We start from the raw sequence: 11382 nt of genomic DNA on the forward strand, positions 1-11382 counted from the left end.
TGAGTGATTGTTCCACTTCAACTGAAGGAGGAGAACAGCAATTTGTTCTTTTTGTTTTTAACAATTGGCCAGTTTTTTACACTTTGCTGCTGTAGAATTCAATATCCTGTCAAGATGAAGGTGAGGTTATATGCAGGGAGAGAGGAGAGAAAGAGTGAGAGAGGAGAGAGGCTTGGAGATTGCTTTTTAAGCTTAAATGGCACCTCAGAAAATAGTGTTTTGTTTGTGGAAATTCGTGCTCTACTCTGCTCTGTTCTGTTGTCATTTGTGTTTGTGACTGGTTTTCCAGATTGGCTTTGAGTTTATGTTTACAAGCCTACCTCAGCACATTCAGCCATTATATAGGATAGAAATAAAGATACAGCCTACAGCAAGTTAAACCACACTGCTGAGAGAGCTACAGTTGAAGTCGGAAGTTTACATAAACTTAGGTTGGAGTCATTAAAACTCAACCACTCCACTCCACTCAACCACTCCACAAACTTCTTGTTCACAAACTATAGTTTTGGCAAGTCGGTTAGGACATCTACTTTGTGCATGACACAAGTAATTTTCCAACAATTGTTTACAGACAGATTATTTCACTTATAATTCACTGTATCACAATTCCAGTGGGTCAGAAGTTTACATATACTAAGTTGACTGTGCCTTTAAACAGCTTGGAAAATTCCAGAAAATTATGTCATGACTTTAGAAGCTTCTGATAGGCTAATTGACATCATTTGAGTCAATTGGAGGTGTACCTGTGGATGTATTTCAAGGCCTACCTTCAAACTCAGTCACTTTGCTTGACATCATGGGAAAATCAAAAAAAATCTGGTTCATCCTTGGGAGCAATTTCCAAAAGCCTGAAGGTACCACGTTCATCTGTACAAACAATAGTACGCAAGTATAAACACCATGGGACCACGCAGCCGTCATACCGCTCAGGAAGGAGACGCGTTCTGTCTCCTAGAGATTAACATACTTTGGTGCAAAAAGTGCAAATCAATCCCAGAACAACAGCGAAGAACCTTGTGAAGATGCTGGAGGAAACAGGTACAAAAGTATCTATATCCACAGTAAAACGAGTCCTATATCGACCTAACCTGAAAGGCCGCTCAGCAAGAAAGAAGCCACTGCTCCAAAACAGCCATAAAAAAGCCAGACTATGGTTTGCAACTGCACATGGGGACAAAGATCATACCTTTTGGAGAAATGTCCTCTGGTCTGATGAAACAAAAATAGAACTGTTTGGCCATAATGACCATCATTATGTTTGGAGGGAAAGGGGGATGCTTGCAAGCCGAAGAACACCATCCCAACCGTGAAGCACGGGGGTGGCAGCTTGCTTTGCTGCAGGAGGGACTGGTGCACTTCACAAAATAGATGGCACCATGAGGTAGGACAATTATGAAGCAACATCTCAAGACATCAGTCAGGATGTTAAAGCTTGGTCGCAAATGGGTCTTCCAAATGGACAATGACCCCAAGCATACTTCCAAAATTGTGGCAAAATGGCTTAATCTACCGCTTCTCCCTCCCGGATCCGGGATCCTCCTCATCAAAAAAGCTGACTAGCATAGCTTAGCCTAGCGCCACAGGGATATCATATAATATAATTTCATGAAATCACAAGTCCAATACAGCAAATGAAAGATAAACATCTTGTGAATCCAGCCATCATTTCCGATTTTTAAAATGTTTTACAGCGAAAACACAATATATATTTATATTAGCTCACCACAATAGCCAAACACACAACGCCATTTATTCACCGCCAACATAGCTTTCACAAAACCCACAAATAGAGATAAAATTAATCACTAACCTTTGAACAACTTCATCAGATGACAGTCTTATACCATCATGTTATACAATACATTTATGTTTTGTTCGAAAATGTGCATATTTAGAGGTACAAATCGTGGTTTTACATTGTGAATACGTAGCCATAATGCACCAAATTGTCCGGAGAAATTTTGGACAGTCACGTAATCTAACCAAAAAACTCATCATAAACTTTACTAAAAAATACATGTTGTACAGCAAATGAAAGATACACTGGTTCTTAATGCAACCGCTGTGTTAGATAAAAACAAAATAACTTTAGTACAACGTACAGCATGCAATATTGTGAGACAGCGCCCAACAATTCTCCGCCTTGTTGGAGCCAACATAAACCACAAAAATACGAAATAACATCATAAATATTCTCTTACCTTTGATGATCTTCCATCAGAATGTAGTGCAAGGAGTCCTAGTTCCAGAATAAATTGTTGTTTTGTTTTAGAATGTCCATTTCTTCTGTCGAATTAGCAACTTTGGCTAGCCATGTGGAGCGCACATGTCCAAGAACTCTTAGCGCATGGAACGAAAAATTCCAAAAAGTCCCAATAAACGTCGAATAAACTGGTCAAACTCGGTTGAAAATCCAACTTTATGATGTTTTTCTCATATGTATCCAATAAAATCCGAGCCGGAGCATTTCGTCGTGTATACCTAACGCATTTCAGAAGACAATGTGGGGTTCCCTGGTGCGCAGTTGAATACTGCCAATAGAGCGGACCTGTCACTCCAAAAGCTCTCATTCGGTCTCACATCAAGCTAGACACCCCATTCAACATTCTACTGCCTGGTGACATCTAGTGGAAGGCGTATGAAGTGCATACAGATCCATAAATATAAGCCAGTTGAATAGGCAGGCCCTGACACAGAGCCCCATTTTCAGAATTTTCACTTCCTGTTTGGAAGTTTGATGCCAAATGAGTTCTGTTTTACTCACAGATATAACTCAAACAGTTTTAGAAACTTCAGAGTGTTTTCTTTCCAATAGTAATAATTATATGCATATTGTATGATCTAGAACAGAGTACGAGGCCATTTAATTTGGGCACGATTTTTTCAGCGCCCCCTATTAAGAAGAAGTTTTAAGGACAACAAAGTCAAGGTATTGGAGTGGCCATCACAAAGCCCTGACCTCAACCCTATAGAAAATGTGTGGGCAGAACTGAAAAAGCGTGTGCGAGCAAGGATGCCTACAAACCTGACTCAGTTACACCAGCTCTGTCAGGAGGAATGGGCCAAAATTCACCCAACTTATTGTGGGAAGCTTGTGGAACGTTTGACCCAAGTTAAACAATTTAAAGGCAATGCTACCAAATACTAATTGAGTGTATGTAAACTTCTGAAACACTGGGAATGTGATGAACGAAATAAAAGCTGAAATAAATCATTCTCTCAACTATTATTCTGACATTTTACATTCTTAAAAGAAAGTGGTGATCCTACCTGACCTAAGACATGGAATTTCTACCAGTATTAAATGTCAGCAATTGTGAAAAACTGAGTTGAAATGTATTTGGCTAAGGTGTATGTAAACTACCGACATCAACTGTACCTCATTTGTCCTCGTGTGTGTGTGTGTGTGTGTGTGTGTGTGTGTGTGTGTGTGTGTGTGTGTGTGTGTGTGTGTGTGTGTGTGTGTGTGTGTGTGTGTGTGTGTGTGTGTGTGTGTGTGTGTGTGTGTGTGTGTGTGTGTGTGCCTGTCTCTGTGTGTGCTTGCACGTCTGCATCTGGCCGTGCGTGCATTCTCATAATAAGTCGCCACAGTGGGACAATGGTGCTAGACAGCTCTGAGACCCCTGCTCTCTCTCTGGTCTCTCTCTGCTCTCTCAATTCAATTCAATTTAAGGGCTTTATTGGCATGGGAAACATATGTTAACATTGCCAAAGAAAGTGAAATAGATAATAAACAAAGGTGAAATATACAATAAAAATGTACAGTAAACAATACACCAACAGTTCCAAAAGAATAAAGACATTTTAAATGTAATATTATGTCTATATACAGTGTTAAAACGATGTGCAAATATTTAAAGTACAAAAGGGAAAGTAAATAAACATAAATATGGGTTGTATTTACAATGGTGTTTGTTCTTCACTGGTTGCCCTTTTCTTGTGGCAACAGGTCACATATTGCCACACTTGCTGCTGTGATGGCACACTGTAGTATTTTACCCAGTAGATTTGGGAGTTTATCAAAATTGGGTTTGTTTTCGAATTCTCTGTGGATCTGTGTAATCTAAGGGAAATATGTTTGTCTAATATGGTCATACATTTGGCAGGAGGTTAGGAAGTGCAGCTCAATTTCCACCTCATTTTGTGGGCAGTGTGCACATAGCCTGTCTTCTCTTCATAGCCAGGTCTGCCTATGGCGGCCTGTTTAAAAAAAAAAAATAATAATTATAACAGAAAAGTGGTGCGTAAATATGTATTCACCCCCTTTACTATGAAGCCCCTAAATAAGATCTGGTGCAACCAATTACCTTCAGAAGTGACATAATTAGTTAAATAAAGTCCACCTGTGTGCAAGCTAAGTGTCACATGATCTGTCACATGATCTCAGTATATATACACTTGTTCTGAAAGGCCTCAGAGTCTGCAACACCACTAAAGGGGCACCACAAAGCCAGCGGCACCATGAAGACAAAGGAGCTCTCCAAAAGTTGTGGAGAAGTACAGATCAGGGTTGGGTTATAAAAAAATATCCAAAACTTTAAACATCCCACGGAGCACCATTAAATCCATTATTAAAAAATGGAAAGAATATGGCACCACAACAAACGTGCCAAGAGAGGGCCGCCCACCAAAACTAACAGACCAGGCAAGAAGGGCATTAATCAGAGAGGCAACAAAGAGACCAAAGATGACCCTGAAGGAGCTGCAAAGCTCCACAGCGGAGATTGGAGTATCTGTCCAAGGGCCGTACACTCCACAGAGCTGGGCTTTACGGAAGAGTGGCCAGAAAAAAGCCATTGCTTGAAGAAAAAAACAAGCAAACACTCAATCTGGTCAGATGAGACTAAAATTTAGCTTTTGGCCATCAAGGAAAACACTATTTCTGGCGCCAACCCAACACCTGTCATCACCCCGAGATTACCAAGGACTGGGAAAATGGTCAGAATTGAAGTAATGATTGATGGCGCTAAATACAGGGAAATTCTTGAGGGAAACCTGTTTCAGTCTTCCAGAGATTTGAGACTGGGACGGAGGTTCACCTTCCAGCAGGACAATGACCCTAAGCATACTGCTAAAGCAACACTTAAGTGGTTTAATGGGAAACATTTAAATCTCTTGGAATGGCTTAGTCAAAGCCCAGACCTCAATTCAATTGAGAATCTGTGGTATGACTTAAAGATTGCTGTACACCAGCAGAACCCATCCAACTTGAAAGAGCTGGAGCAGTTTTGCCTTGAATAATGGGAAAAAAATCCCAGTAGCTATAGAGACATACCCCAAGAGACTTGCAGCTGTAATTACTGCAAAAGTTGGCTCTACAAAGTATTGACTTTGGGGGAGGTGAATAATTATCCACGCTCAAGATTTCTGTTATTTTGTCTTATTTCTTGTTTGTTTCACAATTAAAATATATTTTGCATCTTCAAAGTGGTAGGCATGTTGTGTAAATCAAATGAAATCAAAAACTCGATTTTAATTCCAGGTTGTAAGACAACAAAATAGGAAAAATGCCAAGGGGTGTGAATTCTTTCGCAAGCCACTGTATGGTCACTGAGTCTGTACATAGTCAAAGCTTTCCTTAAGTTTGGTTCTGCCACTGTGTACTCTCTGTTTATGGCCAATAATTATTCCAGTTTGCTCTGTTTTTTTGTTAATTCTTTCCAATGTGTCATGTAATCATCTTTTTGTTTTTGATTTGGTTGGGTGTAATAGTGTTGCTGTCCTGGGACTCTGTGGTGTCTCTCTCTCTCTCTGCTCTCTATCTCTCTATCTCTGTTCTCTCCCTGCCTACTCACTCTGCTTTCTCACTCTGTTCTCTCTCTCACTCTCTGCTCTCTTGCTCTGTTCTCTCTCTGCTCTCTCTTTCTGTCTGTTCTCTCACTTTTCTCTCTCTGTTCTCTGTCTGTTTTCTCTTCTCTTTCTCTGTTTTCTCTCTGCTATCTCTCTATCTCTTTCTGCTCTCTCTCTTTGGGTAAATGAGAGCACCTCTAGAAGGATGAACTCCTTCTCTCCTCCCTGCTTCCCACTCTCCTCCCTGCTTCCCACTCTCCTCCCTGCTTCCCACTCTCCTCCCTGTTTCCCACTCTCCTCCCTGCTTCCCCTCTCTCCTCCCCTGCTTCCCACTCTCCTCCCCTGCTTCCCACTCTCCTCCCCTGCTTCCCACTCTCCTCCCCTGCTTCCCACTCTCATCCCCTGCTTCCCCTCTCTCCTCCCCTGCTTCCCCTCTCTCTTCCCTGCTTTCCTCTCTCCTCCCCATCTTCCTCTCCCTCCTCCCCTCTGCCTTGGTTTCTCCTTGAACCATAAGAATGTTATCTTGTTTCCATTTACTCTCTTCTCTTCTCCTTCCCTCTCTTCTCTCTCTGCTCCTCTCCCTGGGTCTCCTAACATGGGCCCAGACGTCTGGCTACAGCCCTGAGAGAACAGAGAGGAGAGCTTAACATCTTCCTCTCTCCACCATGTGGTTTCTGTCTTGTTTGTAGTCTATCTGGTTGCTGACCTTTAGGCGATATTTGCGCCGTGTGTGTGTGACTGTGTGTGCATGAGAGTAGATGAGTGTGTTATCTGCTCTAGTGATGGTCCACAGCACAGTGTTTGTATAGATGGGAGATCTTATCTCTCAGTTGACCTGTAGAAGTGTAGAGGAGCGCAGTAGAACGTGCTCCCCCATCTACCACCACCACCTCCTCCACGCTCTTCCTCCATCCTCATTCCCTTCCTCCTGCTCCCCCATCTACCACCACCACCTCCTCCACGCTCTTCCTCCATCCTCATTCCCTTCCTCCTGCTCCCCCATCTACCACCACCACCTCCTCCACGCTCTTCCTCCATCCTCATTCCCTTCCTCCTGCTCCCCCATCTACCACCACCACCTCCTCCACGCTCTTCCTCCATCCTCATTCACTTCCTCCTGCTCCCCCATCTACCACCACCACCTCCTCCACGCTCTTCCTCCATCCTCATTCCCTTCCTCCTGCTCCCTCATCTACCGCCACAACCTCCTCCTCCACGCTCTTCCTCAATCCTCATTCACTTCCTCCTGCTCCCTCATCTTCCACCACAACCTCCTCCTCCACGCTCTTCCTCCATCCTCATTCACTTCCTCCTGCTCCCTCATCTACCACCACAACCTCCTCCTCCACGCTCTTCCTCCATCCTCATCCTCTTCCTTCTGCTCCCTCATCTACCACCACAACCTCCTCCTCCACGCTCTTCCTCCATCCTCATCCACTTCCTCCTGCTCCCTCATCTACCACCACAACCTCCTCCTCCACGCTCTTCCTCCATCCTCATCCTCTTCCTCCTGCTCCCTCATCTACCACCACAACCTCCTCCTCCACGCTCTTCCTCCATCCTCATCCTCTTCCTTCTGCTCCCTCATCTACCACCTCCTCCTCCTCTCCAGTAGTATATCAGCTGACTCGTTAGCCTGGCCTTATGCTCCTATGTCCATTAGGGCCAGCCATTATTCAGCCCAGCAGCCTGGGCATACAGGGTCACACACAGACAGGATGGATACCGCTCCTATTCACTCATAGATCACTTCCTGTTAATAACTTCTCTCTCCCTCTCACCCCCAGAGCAGCAGCAGGAAGATATGTTGATGGAGGGGGGTCACCAGAGAGGGGGGCTGGGGAGAAGGGGGGTATCCTGCTCTCTCTGTGTCTGAAGCAGGTGTTCCCTAAGTACACCAAGCAGTTCAGCTACCTGCGGACCAAGGAGCGCATTGCGGTTCCTGGGGGTCAAAGGTAACATGCGCCTGGTGCCCACCAGCTTCAGAACCTTCATCAGGTACTACAGTACTATACTACCAAGTACTTAAATAAAAAGGGCTTTATAAATACATATGATTGATTGATTTATTACTTGATTCATGATTGATTGGTTGATTGTAGGAACTGTAAGCTGAGCATCAGTAACCTCTCCATGGCGTCTGTGGATATCCTCTACATTGACATAACAAGGCGCTGGGCCAACATGCTGCCTGACTACAGGGAAGCAGGTAACCCTCCAGCCAATCAGAACTAGGTAGAACTAGCTGCGACCTTTTAGAATTGAACAGTTCTCTGAATCCTCTCTCGCAGCGCAGTGACAACATTTGGGAGAGTACCCTCTATGAATGATTCACCTTGGACCTGAAAATATGCAGAGGGGGAGGAAGAGAGGGGTGCAGCGGTACGGTTGATTGAATGTGGTTCCATTGTTTTCTATCGTTGGGCTCAGCTGGGATGGAGGGACTGTTTTTAGCGACATGCAACACAAGGAGTCGTGAGCTGAATATTTGGTTCTAACCCAAAATGAGGGGGTGAGAATTTAGTCAGTAACCCTACGGGGGCAATAAGGAAACAGAGCCAATTTCTCACTGATGATTGGTTCACATTGCGAGGGAGGAGGGTGTGTGTGTGTGTGTATGGGGGGTTAAGGATAAGGCAACTATTTATTAAAATAATGTTTTGTGTTTTGGAAGTGAGAAATGCTGATTCAGGGCTTAAACTGAATGCTAAAAGCCCCTTATGAACTCAGAGGAAAGTCTCTCTCTCTCCCTCCCCTTTTCCGTCCCTCTCTTTACTTTGTGAAAATAACTATCTCTCCCTCCTTTTAATCCTTGTATTTCACTCTTCCTAATGTTTTATTAAGAGCAGAGTAAAAGCTGGAATAAATGATGTCTAACTATATGAAAGAGATGTAGTCTACCTGGATGGTGTGTGTCTGGGTGTGTGTTAGGACAGTCTGAGCTCCCGTGTGTATTGGTGGAGTTGATAGTTTTTTAAAAATGACTTTGACCTCATTTTGATGTGGATACCTAGAGAGTAGTCTATGAACTGAGTCTATGAGCTGAGTTGGTGAGCCAAGGGTTAGGTTTGTTTATTTAGTTCCAATGAAGCATTAGCTCTAAACTGTAGCTGTGTCATCAAGGTTTGTGTGGAGCTTTACCACTTCAGTAGATCTTATTCAGGAAGCACTAGTCGGATCTGTGGGAGAGTCAGGAGATCCACATCCAACGCGACAGGCAGGAGGAGGACAGCTGAGGGATTGAAGCAGCTCCTACTGCTTGCATGCCGTCTCTCTCTCCAAACATGAAGAAGACTTAAAGGATGTAGAGAATATGTGAAATCCCTTTAACTTTCAAAGCAGCTCAGCAGAAGTTTCTAGTAGCTCCTTCTTCAGGTTTGTATCCTTGGCTAGACATCCCCTTGGCACTGTGTGTGTGTGTGTCATTTACTGGTTTTCTGTGGTTTATTATAAGTTCATCAGTATTGGAGAGTGACTTGACAAGAATCGGGGGAATCAGTGAGATATACAGCGATGAACAGACACCTGGAAGAGTGAATCATGAATTTCTATAATCTATTATGTGTATAGAAGTCTATTTGGATCTAACCTCTCTGTCTTTCTCTTTCCTTCTCTCTCTCTCTCTTTCTCTCAATTCAATTCAAGGAGCTTTATTGGCATGGGAAACATATGTTAACATTGCCATAGCAAGTGAAGTAGATAATATACAAAAGTGAAATAAATAATAAAAATGAACAGTAGACATTACACTCACAAAAGATCCAAAAGACATTTCAAATGTCATATTATGTGTCTATATACAGTGTTGTAACGATGAGCAAATGGTTAAAGTACAAAAGGGAAAATAAATAAACATAAATATGGGTTGTATTTACAATGGTTATTCACTGGTTGCCCTTTTCTTGTGGCAACAGGTCACAAATCCTGCTGCTGTGATGGCAGGCACACTGTGGTATTTCACCCAGTAGATATGGGAGTTTATCAAAATTGGATTTGTTTTCAAATTCTTTGTGGATCTGTGTAATCTGAGGGAAATATGTGTCTCTAATATGGTCATACATTTGGCAGGAGGTTAGGAAGTGCAGCTCAGTTTCCACCTCATTTTTTGGGCAGTGTGCATATAGCCTGTCTTCTCTTGAGAGCCAGGTCTGCCTATGGCGGCATTTCTCAATAGCAAGGCTATGGTCACTGAGTCTATACATAGTCAAAGCTTTCCTTTAGTTTGGGTCAGTCACAGTGGTCAGGTATTCTGCCACTGTGTACTCTCTGTTTAGGGACAAATAGCATTCTAGTTTGCTCAGTTTTTTTGTGAATTATTTCCAATGTTTCAAGTAATTATGTTTTTGTTTTGTCATGATTTTGTTGGGTCTAATTATGTTGCTGTCCTGGGGTCTGTTTGTGTTTGTGAACATAGCCCCAGGACCAGCTTTCTTAGGGGACTCTTCTCCAGGTTCATCTCTCTGTAGGTGATGGCTTTGTTATGGAAGGTTTGGTAATCGCTTCCTTTAAGATGGTTGTAGAATTGAACGTCTCTTTTCTGGATTTTGATCGTTGGCATGCTGAGTCTCAATTTGGTGTTTGTCCCATTTTGTGAATTCTTGGTAGGTGAGCGAATCCCAGATCTCACAACCATAAAGGGCAATGGGTTCTATAACTGATTCAAGTATTCTTAGCCAGGATAGAAGAGATGTGAATATTTTCTCTCACTCACTCACTCACTCACTCACTCACTCACTCACTCACTCACTCACTCACTCACTCACTCACTCACTCACTCACTCACTCACTCACTCACTCACTCATATATCCTCTCCACCACATCTCTTCTATCCTTCTCCTGTCAGGCATGGGTCTCCAGGTGTTTGTGGAGGCTTTCTTCTACCCGGCCCAGCGCAGGTTCAAGTCTCTCTGCTGAGATGTGTGAGGCTCAGCTGGAGAACCAGGGAGTCCTGGAGGATCTCTTCCTAAAAACAGCACCTGGTCCAGCAGGCGCTCTGTGAACTACAGTTGTACCCAGCCAGGCAGGACTCACCACCCACACCATACATCCACCCCAGGCCAGGCCCGGTCAGCCCCCCAGCTCTGCTCCCTGGCCAACCTGCGCAGGGCCTCTTCCCAGGACTACCAGCTGCATCAGCGGTTACGACCCCCACACACACAAGGCCAATGTAGAGAACTGACCTGACTCAGGGCTAAGAAGCTATACTCCCACACACAGACCTCAGAGGAGCACACAGACTGGCTCCCTCTCCACTGGAAGTCCTCCAGGGTGTCCTGTCAAGAGCAGACAGACAGATTGTAGGGAGCTGACCTCAGAGGCTGACTTCCAGGAGACCTGTTCTGGGCTTGATTACTTTTCCGTGTGAAGAGGAGGAGGAGAGGGAGGAAGGTAGTGCATAAGGTGGTTGAGGAAGTGGGAGAACAAGGGATGAAGGTATATAGAGGGAGTTTGTTCCCTCCCTCCGTGTGTGTGTGTGTGTGTGTGTGTGTGTGTGTGTGTGTGTGTGTGTGTGTGTGTGTGTGTGTGTGTGTGTGTGTGTGTGTGTGTGTGTGTGTGTGTGTGTGTGTGTGTGTGTGTGTGTGTGTGTGTGT

The 11382-nt window shown here is 44.0% G+C and overlaps 1 pseudogene; it reads left to right on the top strand.

Annotated features, from left to right (window-relative positions):
* The window catches only part of LOC139543436 (tubulin polyglutamylase TTLL11-like), a 48553-nt pseudogene extending 37583 nt beyond the window's left edge, over positions 1–10970 (top strand).
* The last annotated feature ends 412 nt before the right edge of the window (positions 10971–11382 follow it).

Source organism: Salvelinus alpinus, chromosome 18, assembly GCF_045679555.1.
Source record: "Salvelinus alpinus chromosome 18, SLU_Salpinus.1, whole genome shotgun sequence".
NCBI classification, from domain to species: domain Eukaryota; kingdom Metazoa; phylum Chordata; class Actinopteri; order Salmoniformes; family Salmonidae; genus Salvelinus; species Salvelinus alpinus.